This window comes from Lithobates pipiens, unplaced genomic scaffold (assembly GCF_037356315.1).
Source record: "Lithobates pipiens isolate NorthernLeopardFrog02 unplaced genomic scaffold, aLitPip1_a1.2 Scaffold_28, whole genome shotgun sequence".
Classification (NCBI taxonomy): domain Eukaryota; kingdom Metazoa; phylum Chordata; class Amphibia; order Anura; family Ranidae; genus Lithobates; species Lithobates pipiens.
The window spans coordinates 37,629,729-37,641,917 of NW_027507789.1; positions in this window are offsets into that span (position 1 = coordinate 37,629,729).

The following is a 12,189-nucleotide window of genomic DNA, read 5'->3' on the forward strand; positions in this document are numbered from 1 at the left end:
ACAGTGAGAGACAGAATAACAACGGCATTTTCCAGAAAAACGCATTTCACAAAATTTTCAAATTCATTCACAAAACATGATTTAGTACTTGGTGGTAAAACTCTTGTTGGCAATTAGAGGTCAGACGTTTCTTGTAGTTGGCCACCAGCTTTGCACACATCTCAGGAGGGATTTTGTCTCACTCCTCTTTGCAGATCCTCTCCAAGTCATTAAGGCTTTGAGGCTGACATATGGTAACTCGAACCTTCAGCTCCCTCCACATATTTTCTATGGGATTAAGGTTTGGAGACTGGCTAGGTCACTCCAGGAGCTTAACGTGCTTCTTCTTGAGCCACTCCCTTTTAACCTTGGCTGTGTGTTTTGTGTCATTGTCAGGGGCGTAACTATAGGGGGTGCAGCAGTCACAACCGCAACTGGGCCCTGTGATGCAGGGGGCCCATGCAGCCCCCTCTACATATGGCCGGCAGCAGTATAGGCAGCTAGGGGTACCAGTGCACCATGCACACGGGTGGCTGGAGGTGGAGGGTGACTAGCAGAGCTCCATGCTCGACTATCGCACTGGCTGCTCTTTAGTTGTGCATTGCATTCCCCGCATGACCTGTGTCCTCGGCCGGCTCCTCAGAGTACCCCTCTCCTGCTCCATGCATTGCCGCTCAGTCCGATGTCTGTTGTCCCCAGCCAGAGTCCCGTCCCCCCCCCCCCCGAGTCCGGCCCACACTGCACTGCATACTTCTCCCGGGTAAACAAACTTTAAGCACACAGATGCAGTGCAGCCCTATGAGAGCCCCCTGGAGGACACTGCAGGCTTGTCTGCCAGCCCCCCTCCTCCCCCGTCATACACAGATGATGAAAGGTCTTTCTGGGAGATATGCTGATCGCCCGTCCAGCACACTGGATGGAGCCCAGGCCAACATGGATGAGTGCGCGGCCTACAGCTTGGTCATGGTGAGTGACCATGCCCCACACACTATTACATACCCACTCCATCTCCCCCTGGGGACAGGGACCCCTTCTCACGTGGGGACAGGGACCCCCACCTCCCCTGGGGACAGGAACCCCTTCTCACCTGGGGGCAGTAACTTCATCTGCCCTGGAGAAAAGGACCTCATCTCTTCTGGGGACGGGGACCCCATCCTGCCTAGGGACAGTCCCCCAATGGGGCACCTAAAAATGTAAAAAATAAAATTTAAAAAAACTACTGATACCAGTGGTGGAACTACAGGGCTGACAAAGGTCATACCTGTGACCACACCCTGGAGTTCCACCGCCGGACTCGGAGGGAAGGGCCTTGGCTGGGGGGCCCTTCATGGTTTCTTGCATCGGGGCCCTGAAGGTTCTAGTTACGCCATTGGTCGTTGTCATGCTGAAATACCAATCCATTACCCATTTTCGATGCCCTGCCTGAGGGAAGGAGATTCTCACCCAAGGTTTGACAGTACATGGCCTCGTCCATCGTCCTTTTGATGTGGTGAAGTTGTCCTGTCCCCTTAGCAGAAAACCCCCCCTAAGCATAATATTTTCCACCTCCATGTATGACGGTGGGGATGGTGTTCTTGGGGTCATAGGCAGCATTCCCCCTCCTCCAAACACGAGTTGATGCCAAAGAGCTTGATTTTGGTCTCATCTGACCACAAAAATTCCACCCAGTTCTCCTCTGAATCATTCAGATGTTCATTAGCAAACTTCATACAAGCCTGTACATGTGCTTTCTTCAGCAGGGGGACCTAGTGGGAGCTGCAGGACTTCAGTTCTTCATGGTGTAGTGTGTTACCAATTGTTTTCTTGGTGACTATGGTCCCAGCTACCTTGAGATCATTGACAAGATTCTCCCGTGTAGTTCTGGGCTGATTCTTCACCGTTCTCATGATCATTGAAACTCAACGAGGTGAGATCTTGCATGGAGCCCAGGCCGAGGGAGATTGACAGTTATTTTGTGTTTCTTCCATTTGCAAATAATCGCATTGCAAACTGTTACCCTCTCACCTAGCTGATTGCCGATGGTCTTATAGCCCATTCCAGCCTTGTGTAGGGCTACAATCTTGTCCCTCGGACAGCTCTTTGGTCTTGGCCATGGTGGAGAGATTGGAATCTGATTGATTGATTGATTACTTATGTGGACAGGTGTCTTTTATACATGTAACAAGCTGAGATTAGGAGCACTCCCTTTAAGAGAGTGCTCCTAATGTCAGCTCGCTACCCGTATAGAAGACACCTGGGAGACAGAAATCTTGCTGATTGATAGGGGATCAAATACTTATTTCATTCATTAAAATGTAAATCAATTTATAACTTTTTTGAAATGCGTTTTTCTGGATTTTTTTGTTGTTATTCTGTCTCTCACTGTTAAAATAAACCTACCATGAAAATCATACACTGTATATCCTGCGGTTTACAGAATTCAGTAGCTCAAGCTTAACCACTTAGAGACCGAAGATTTTCCCCCTTAATAACCAGGCCATTTTTTGTGATACGCAACTGTGTCGCTTTAACTGACAATTGCATGCTCGTGCAATGCTTTACCCAAACAAAATTAACATCCGCTTTTTTCCCCACAAATAGAGCTTTCTTTTGATGGTATTTGATCACCTCTGCGGTTCTTATTTTTTGCGCTCTAAACAAAAAAAGAGCGACAATTTAGAAAGAAAATCAATATTTTTTTTACTTTTTGCTCTAATAAATATATAAAAAAAAGTAATTTCTTCATAAGTTTAGGCCAATATGTATTCTTCTACATATTTTTGGTAAAACTAATTGCAATAAGCATATATTAAATGGTTTGCGCAAAAGTTCTAGCGTCTACAAAATAGGAGATAGTTTTATGGCATTTTTATTATAAGTTGTTTTTTTTAACGGGACTGCAACATTGCGGTGGACAGATTGGACACTTTTGACACTTTTTTTGGGACCATTGACATTTATACAGCGTTAAAAATGCGCTGTCGCACTTTGAATAATGCGGTCATACAACACTACACCCAAACTAAATTTTTATAATTTTCTTCCCACAAATAGAGATTTCTTTTGGTGGTATTTGATCCTCTCTGCGGCTTTTATTTTTTGCTAAACAAACTAAAAAAGACAGACATTTTTGAATTTTTTTAAAATTATTTCTGTTATAAAATTTTGTTTTCTCCTTCACTGACAGGCACTGATGAGTCAGCCCTGATGGGCACTGATGAGGCAGCACCGATGGGCACTGATGAGTTGGCACTGAAAAGGTGGCACTGATGAGCATTGATGAGGAAGCACTGATATGTAGAATTGATGGGCATTGATAAGCAGCACTGATGGGCACTGATGAGTTGGCACTGAAAAGGTGGCACTGATGAGCATTGATGAGGAAGCACTGATATGAAGAAGTGCCCAGTAAGCAAGTGGTTAATTCACTCCAGCACTTAAAAATATATGTAAACCCATTCACTAATAACTTGTAGCAGCTTTAATAGGTTAATGTAATTTAAATTTAATTTTCAATATTTTTAAATCTGCAGCTTTCAGTAAAACATTACCTGGTGATCCGGCCATTAAAGCATGAGCTTCACTCATTTTTCTAACTTATGCTTATTCTGATGCACACTTATACTGCTAATATAATTGGATATTAAAACTTCTTATAGATGTGTAGAGATGAGAGTGCACCCGCAGTACAAATGTACAGGTCTGCACAACAGAACACAACAGAACACCAAATAGGCTATTTAAGTGCAGAATTTGTACTACTCACTTCTGTGTGATCTACAGCTCTCCCTGTGTTCCTGCATCTGTTCCTGTGTTTAACGCCTGTGATTGACCCAGCTTGTCCTGACAACCTTAGAATGCTACCTGCTCTGACTTTGACTTGTCTCCGGCTTCTGCTTTGCCTCCTGCTCATCTGCCTGCTCCAGTGTTGCTGACCTCTGCTTGAACCTTGACTATTCTCCTGCTTGCCATCCATGCTTGTACCCAATCATCTGTTGCTGATCTGGCTCGTCTGACCACGCATCCTGTTATTCATCTGCTCAGCTCTGCAAGCTACTTACCTGGTCCCTGCTTGTCCTTCACCTGCCATGTGCTGCCAGCCTCTTCTGCACCTGTGACCAGCAATCTGCCAGCCAAGCAACTGCCTGCCTGCTGTCTGCGAAATCTGGGGTCTGCTGCTGCCACCTGCTATTCTGGGCATATGACCCATCTCTGGTGAATAACTTGCTACTTATCTATATGGTTGGCTGGACACCTTACAGGCACTCATACCTCGCTGTGCTCTTGTGGCCACTGTCTTATCACCAGTGGCATACCTCCCAACCTTTTGAGATGGGAATGAGGAACACCTATCAGAAAAAGTATACAGGCATAGGACATACCCCTTGCCATGCCCCCTTAAAGGAGAATTGTACAAAAAAACAAGCTTGGTAAAAACCCACAAGTACATTTTTACTGAACTTCAGGGATGTCAAACTCAATTTAGCCATGGGTCATATTAACATTGTGGTTGTCCTCAAAGGGCCGGTTGTATCTGTAAGACCAGATCTCCAAAGCACCCCACCTTACATCAGATGTCAATAGCCCCGCCACCATCAGAAGTCAAGAGTCCCCCACCCTCCCTTACAACACGTTGCAACCCCTTACCGTGTGTTGCTGTAAAGAAGCTGGGGGCATAGCTGGGAGGCAGAAAGTACATGATTTGGAGCATGTCCAGAGGAGACCTGGAGTCAGCTGAATACTGAGACCAGGGGAGGTGGAGAAGAGGGGTGCTGATGTTGCACAGAGATGTGCAGAATCTGTAGAAGGAGTTCTATACTCCTCTCTGCTGCTGACTGTTAAGATAGGCAAGGGGGTGGGGGGTGTGCAGAGAGAAGTGCAGGATCTGGTGGAGGAGTTTTGTCCTCCTCTCTGCTGTTAATTGCTGAGACAAGGTGTGGGCAGAGACGAGGGAGTTGCTGCAGCTGCAGGAGAGGTGCGAGGCCCACATAAAATGGCCTGGAGGACCAGATTCAGCCTTCGGCCTTGTGTTTGACACCTGTGATCCAGGTCATTTCCGTTTCCCAAACCCTGTCATAGCATACCATTGTTGCCCCCTCTCCTCCTCAGCTTCAAAACGTTTGGCGCCAATGATCCTTAATAACTATGTAGACAGTGAAATCAGCATGAAATTAGAGCATCTAATCTGCATTCATGATTATTTTCTTACCAGAGCATGGGCTAGTATGAACCTAGCCTATGGAGTCCTGAGTTACTAAACTTTTATTATCAAGTAAGGGCATATCAGGCTAAGTTCACACTAACCCATTGTCATGGTTATGCAGTGATCTTTCTCTGGTTGCTTACCTCCCCTCATGTGTTCTGACTAAGAGGCCAGCCACTTCCACCTGGTGGTTTTTATAACCTCTCCTCTAAGCATGGCTCCACCCCAGGCCCTATCAGGGAACCCTATATTAACCCGTACACTGCAAACCAACCGTGCTGATCAACCATTGTGCATTCATTGTGTGTTTGGCTTCCTGGTTCCTGTTTGCCGTGTGCTCTATGTTTGACTCTGTTACCATCCTTGGTGTGTTCTCAACGATTCCTGTCTGCTTGTGACCTTGACCTTTTGCATGTCCCTGACCATCCCTGTCTGCCTGTGACCCTGAACCTTTGGTGTGTACTCTGTTGTTCCTGTCTGCTAGTTGCCCTGACCTCTGCTGTATCCCCTTACCATCCTTGTCGTTCCAGCCTGCTGCTTCCTTCTCCTGTAGTCTACTGTGAGCGTGAGCTGTGAGACCCTAGGGGCCGCAACCTGGAGCCAGACTGCAGCGAAGTCCATCCTCACCACTGGAGGCTCTGGTGAACACCCGCTGGCTCTTAGGCCGCGTACACACGCGCGGACTGTTCGCCCAACCTTGTTCGGCAAACAGTTTGTCAAACAGTCCGCTCAAAATTTGCATGAGCGGACTTGCCCACACACGAGCGGACTGTTTGACGAACAAGGTTGGGCAAACAGTTCGCTCAACTTTTGAAATGAACGGACTCGCCCACGTAAGGAGGAGGCAAATCCGCCCATTTCGAGCGCGTGTACAGGTAGGCGGGGCCCGCGAAGGAGACGTCGCGGGCTCCGCCGCCTGGAATGGGCTTAAAGGGGAACCCCAACGCCGAAAAAAATCGGCGTGGGGGTTCCCCCCAAGTCCACACCAGACCCTTGTCCGAGCACGCTACCCGGCCGGCCAGGAAAGGGGGGCGAGCGAGCGCGCCCCCCCCTCCTGAGCCGTACCAGGCCGCGTGCCCTCAACATGGGGGGGTGCCTTGGGGAAGGGGGGGCCGCGCGGCCCCCCCACCCCAAAGCACCTTGTCCCCATGTTGATGAGGACAAGGGCCTCTTCCCGACAACCCTGGCCGTTGGTTGTCGGGGTCTGCGGGCGGGGGGCTTATCGGAATCCGGGAGCCCCCTTTAAGAAGGGGGCCCCCGGATACCGGCCCCCCACCCTATGTGAATGAGTATGGGGTACAATGTACCCCTACCCATTCACCTGTGAAATAAAGTACAAATAAAAACACAACACAGGGGGAAAAAATATTTTATTGCACAGCCGGGGGTCTTCCGTCTTCGGGGGTCTTCTCGCCGGACTCCTCCGCTATGTGTGTGTAGCTCTTTTGCCAGCGGAGGAGTCCGGCTTTCTTCCTCCCCGCCGCCGGCCTCTTCTCCCGACTTCGGGGGTCTTGTCCCCCTCTTCGGTTCTTCTGCCGGGCCACCGCGCCTGGTCCGGTGGCCCGGTCTTCTGTCGCCGTCTTCCGTTCTTCTGTCGCCGCCTTCGGTTCTTCTGCCGGGCCACCGCGCCTTCTTGTAGCTCTTTTACAGGCGGTGGCCCGGTCTTCTGTCGCCGTCGCCGCCTTCCGTTCGTGTTCTTCTTCTTGTTCTTCTTGTTCTTCTCCAGGCGATGTTGACACGTCGCTCCCTCCGGCCGGAATGCCAGAGCCGCCCTGCGCTGTGACTTATATAGTGACAATGGGGCGGGGTCACATGGTATATGTCACATGGGTTGATGTCACATGGTGACCCCGCCCCCTTACGATGTCATAGTCCCCATGTGACATCAACCCATGTGACCAACCCATGTGACATATACCATGTGACCCCGCCCCATTGTCACTATATAAGTGACCGCACAGCGCGTCCCCGGCATTCCGGCCGGAGAGCTCGTCGAGTCAACATCGCCTGGAGAAGAACAAGAAGAACAAGAAGAAGAACAAGAACGGAAGGCGGCGACGGCGACAGAAGACCGGGCCACCGCCTGTAAAAGAGCTACAAGAAGGCGCGGTGGCCCGGCAGAAGAACCGAAGGCGGCGACAGAAGAACGGAAGACGGCGACAGAAGACCGGGCCACCGGACCAGGCGCGGTGGCCCGGCAGAAGAACCGAAGAGGGGGACAAGACCCCCGAAGTCGGGAGAAGAGGCCGGCGGCGGGGAGGAAGAAAGCCGGACTCCTCCGCTGGCAAAAGAGCTACACACACATAGCGGAGGAGTCCGGCGAGAAGACCCCCGAAGACGGAAGACCCCCGGCTGTGCAATAAAATATTTTTTCCCCCTGTGTTGTGTTTTTATTTGTACTTTATTTCACAGGTGAATGGGTAGGGGTACATTGTACCCCATACTCATTCACATAGGGTGGGGGGCCGGTATCCGGGGGCCCCCTTCTTAAAGGGGGCTCCCGGATTCCGATAAGCCCCCCGCCCGCAGACCCCGACAACCAACGGCCAGGGTTGTCGGGAAGAGGCCCTTGTCCTCATCAACATGGGGACAAGGTGCTTTGGGGTGGGGGGGCCGCGCGGCCCCCCCCTTCCCCAAGGCACCCCCCATGTTGAGGGCACGCGGCCTGGTACGGCTCAGGAGGGGGGGCGCGCTCGCTCGCCCCCCTTTCCTGGCCGGCCGGGTAGCGTGCTCGGACAAGGGTCTGGTGTGGACTTGGGGGGAACCCCCACGCCAATTTTTTTCGGCGTTGGGGTTCCCCTTTAAGCCCATTCCAGGCGGCGGAGCCCGCGACGTCTCCTTCGCGGGCCCCGCCTACCTGTACACGCGCTCGAAATGGGCGGACTTTCCGAGCGGGAACAGTCCGCTCATTTCGAAAGTACAGCGGACAGGCCCACACACGGGCGGACTGTTCGCTCAAACACAGTTTCAGCGGACAGTTTTTCGGAATTTCCGAAAGACTTTGTCCGTCCAACTGTCCGCTGAAACTGTCCGCTGAAAGCCCACACACGAGCGGACTGTCCGCCCAAACACTGTTCAGCGGACAAGGTTGGGCGAACAGTCCGCCCGTGTGTACGCGGCCTTAGACTCCGCGCCCTGGGGAATCTATGCTTCAGCTCCCATTGGGATCTGTGTTAGTGATCCTGTAGAGCTGTATCCTGAATCTCCCTGGTACAATCCGCAGGAATCAGTCCTAAGTTCCACTACCTAGCGGTGCACTTCCGATTCCTACGGAGTGCATCTGTCACCTGGTCTCAGGTGACCTGACACCCATGCTCTTAAAAGTGGTATCAGCCACTGCCAGGCATTCTAAAGATGATCCTGCTGCCTTCTGAATGCCTGTTTTTTTTTTTTTGACGAATGGCAATTTAGGCTCCATGCACACTGGACGTTAAAATAATGTTATAAAAACGCCAGTAGCTTTGCAGTGGGTCTTCTCTTCTCTCCTGTGTACATGGAGCCTTATAATGGGGCTAATGTCCCACAAGCCAAGCCTTTGGGATTGCAATGAGGCTCCATTGACTTGAACGGCCAAGCTCGACACGTTGCTTTAAATTGCCTGACATAGCATGTTAATAGCCACCTTCAGCAGCATTTTAGACTTTAGGTGGGTGGCCCCACCCGAACCCCCAGGTGCCCGCATGAAAGAGGCCTTAAAGAGATCAGAAATGGCTTCACAACAAGGCATTGGTCATTTTGAGATTTTCAGAAACAGAGTTCAGCAATGGAACCATACACATTTCTTGTAGCACAAGTTCCCTTTAAATATATTTAGAGCATCTGTTGTCATTAATATAATCTGCTGCTGTGATTCCATATGTGGAGATTAGGTAGGTTGATTTTGTGACTAATACAATGTATAGCTGAACACTGAGTACATAATTTTTACATGTGCAAACAGTTCAAAGCAAATATTTCTTGAGATGCATTTTATTGATGGCTTATGACAATAGAAGAGAATGAAAAGAAACATTATTACACCTACTGTAAGTAAGAACATTCATGATCCAGTGATTCCTTCAAATCTGAACACTTGTCAAAAGAGAAAATCAACAGAATATTCAAAGTAATGTTTCCTTTATTTGTTGCTAAATAATATTTTACCCAAAACAAGTATTTTAGTTTTTGGTAGATGATAGAAAGATAACCCACCTGACAATTCCTTATCTCTTAGCTTCTCTGTTGTGAGATAATGTGCATGCACTGGTTTGTGTTGTCAACAGTTAAAATGCATTGCAGTGCTTGTGTTTTTGTCTTTTTTCCCCAACTAGGGATGAGCCGAACAACCCACCACCCGGTTCGATTTGCACCTGAACATACCGAACAGGCAAAAAAAAGAACATACGAACACCGTTAAAGTCTATGGGACTCAAACATGAAAAATCGAAAGTGCTAATTTTAAAGGCTTATATGCAAGTTATTGTCATAAAAAGTGTTTGCGGACCTGGGTCCTGCCCCAGGGGACATGTATCAATGCAAATCTTTTTTTTTTTAAACGTCTGTTTTTTTCAGGTGCAGTGATTTTTTTAATGCTTAAAGTGAAACAATAAAAATGAAATATTCCTTTAAATATCATGCATGGGGGGGTGTCTGTATTATGCCTGTAAAGTGGCACATTTTTTCCCGTGTTTAGAACAGTATTGCAGCAAAATGACATTTCTAAAGGAAAAATTGTAATTTAAAACTGATCGAGGCTGTAATGAATTGTCGGGTCTAGGCAATATAGATAAAACTCATTGAAAAAAACAGCATGGGGTCCCTTTGGGTCTGGTATGAATATTAAGGGGAACCCCGAACCAAAATTTAAAAAAAATTGTGTGGGGGTCCCCCTAAAATCCATACCAGACCCTTCAGGGGTCTGAGGACTACATCCTTCCTGAGGACTGGTGCCCAGAACTGGACAGCATACTCTAAGTCCGGCCAGAGTAGAGTCTTGTAGAGCGGAAGAATTATCATTTTATCTTAGTAATTAATCCACTTTTTAATGCATGCCAAAATTCTGTTTGCTTTGTTAGCAGCAGCTTGGCATTGTTGAGCCTATCATCTACTAGGACCCCCAGGTCCTTTTCCATTCTAGATTCCCCCAGAGGTTCTCCCTGTATAGATTACATTCATATTTTTGCCACCTTAATGCATTATTTTACATTTCCTACATTGAACCTACATTTGTCATGTCATTGCCCACCCCATTAATTTGTTCAGATCATTTTGCAAGGTTTCCACATCCTGCGGAGAAGTTATTGCCCTGCTTAGCTTAGTATTGTCTGCAAATACAGAGATTGAACTGTTTATCCCATCCTCCAAGTCATTTATGAACAAATTAAGCAGGATTGGTCCCAGCACAGAACCCTGGGGGGCCCCACTACCCACCCTGACCAGTCTTTACTCCCCATTTATCCCCACCCTCTGAACTCGCCCTTGAAGACAGTTTTCAATCCATGTACTCACCCTATGGTCCATGCCAACGGACCTTATTTTGTACAGTAAACGTTTATGGGGAACTGTGTCAGATGCTTTTGCAAAATCCAGATACACCACGTCTACGGGCCTTCCTTTATCTAGATGGCAACTCACCTCCTCATAGAAGCTTAATAGATTGGTTTGGCAAGTCTTCATGAATCCATACTGATTACTGCTAATACCATTCTCACTACTAAAATCGTGTATATAGTCCCTTATTATCCCCTCCAAGAGTTTACATACTGTTAATGTTAGGCTAAGTGGTCTGTGTGGATGTATTTTGGGCCCTTTTTAAGTATTGGTGCTACATTGGCCTTTCATAACAAGTTAGTATCATAAGTATCATAACAAAGGCCAATTTTCCATTGTACACAGTGCCGAGCAATTAATTAAAAAAGTCTATGTAGAGTTGGGATTTAAAGCAGGACTAAAGGCAAAACTATTTAAAAAAAATTTAGGCTAGAGTAACGGATATAACCCTTGTCAGATTTTTTTCCCCATCTGTGTCTCAGTAGGGTGATTTCTCTTTACTTTCTGTCCCATAGCCCAAACAGGAAATGAGAGGAAATCCCTCCATAGTAAGGAAATTCCTGGTTATCACCAGAACTAGTTTTTCAACAATGAAAGAATTCCCTCCTATTCCTGTTCTGGTGACTATCCAAAATTTGTGACTTTCTTTCTCTTTCATTCTTGGTGAAAATGGTAAACAGGAAAATATAGACTCCCTAACAGGGGCACAGACAGAAATAAAGACCTGACAGATGTTCTAATTCCTCTCCACTCTGTCCAAAATGTTTTGCCTCTAGTTATACTTTAACAGACACGGGACATTTTAAAGATAATAAATGCACAGCTGTGCTTTAAAATGAACTTGCTTAAAACTCTCATCAGATGTTTTTGCACAAGCTTGTTTTAAAGTGCATCTATGCTGGGATTATAGACAGTATTTACGTGTTTTTACTAATCAGTAAAAAGATTTTAAAACATGCCGTAACTGAGCTCTATAGCTACAAGTATTAGGAGAAATTCATCCTCAAAATTCACAATAGAGGCATCTAAATCAAAGCCCCTTATGTTCTTTGGCAGCAGAAGCTTGGCAGCCTGGTGCTGTGAGCTGTTGGAAACTACTGCCTCTTTCCCCATCCACTTCAACTTTCGGACCATTTTTTTTTTTTAAGGGGGGGGGACAGCAGGTACCTGCTCTCACAATCGCCCGCATTGCCTAGGTAACGGGAGCACAATGTATGACCACAGCTTTCTGGGACAGGTCACAGGTCCCAGAAGGCTATGGGACCATTCACAAAGCGCCACACAGCTCGCCCATGTACAGTGGGAAGACAATTGTGAAGCCACAATGAATGGCTTCTCACACCAAATTGCTGGCGCCAGGGAACTGGCCCATATGAGAACAGCGCTGGAGCCTTGGACAGGACAGTGTCCTTTTTTTAAAAGCCAGCAGCTACAGTATTTGTAGCTGTTGACTTTTATTTAATTTTTCTTAAAAAAAGGGTGAAGAGTGAACTTACATA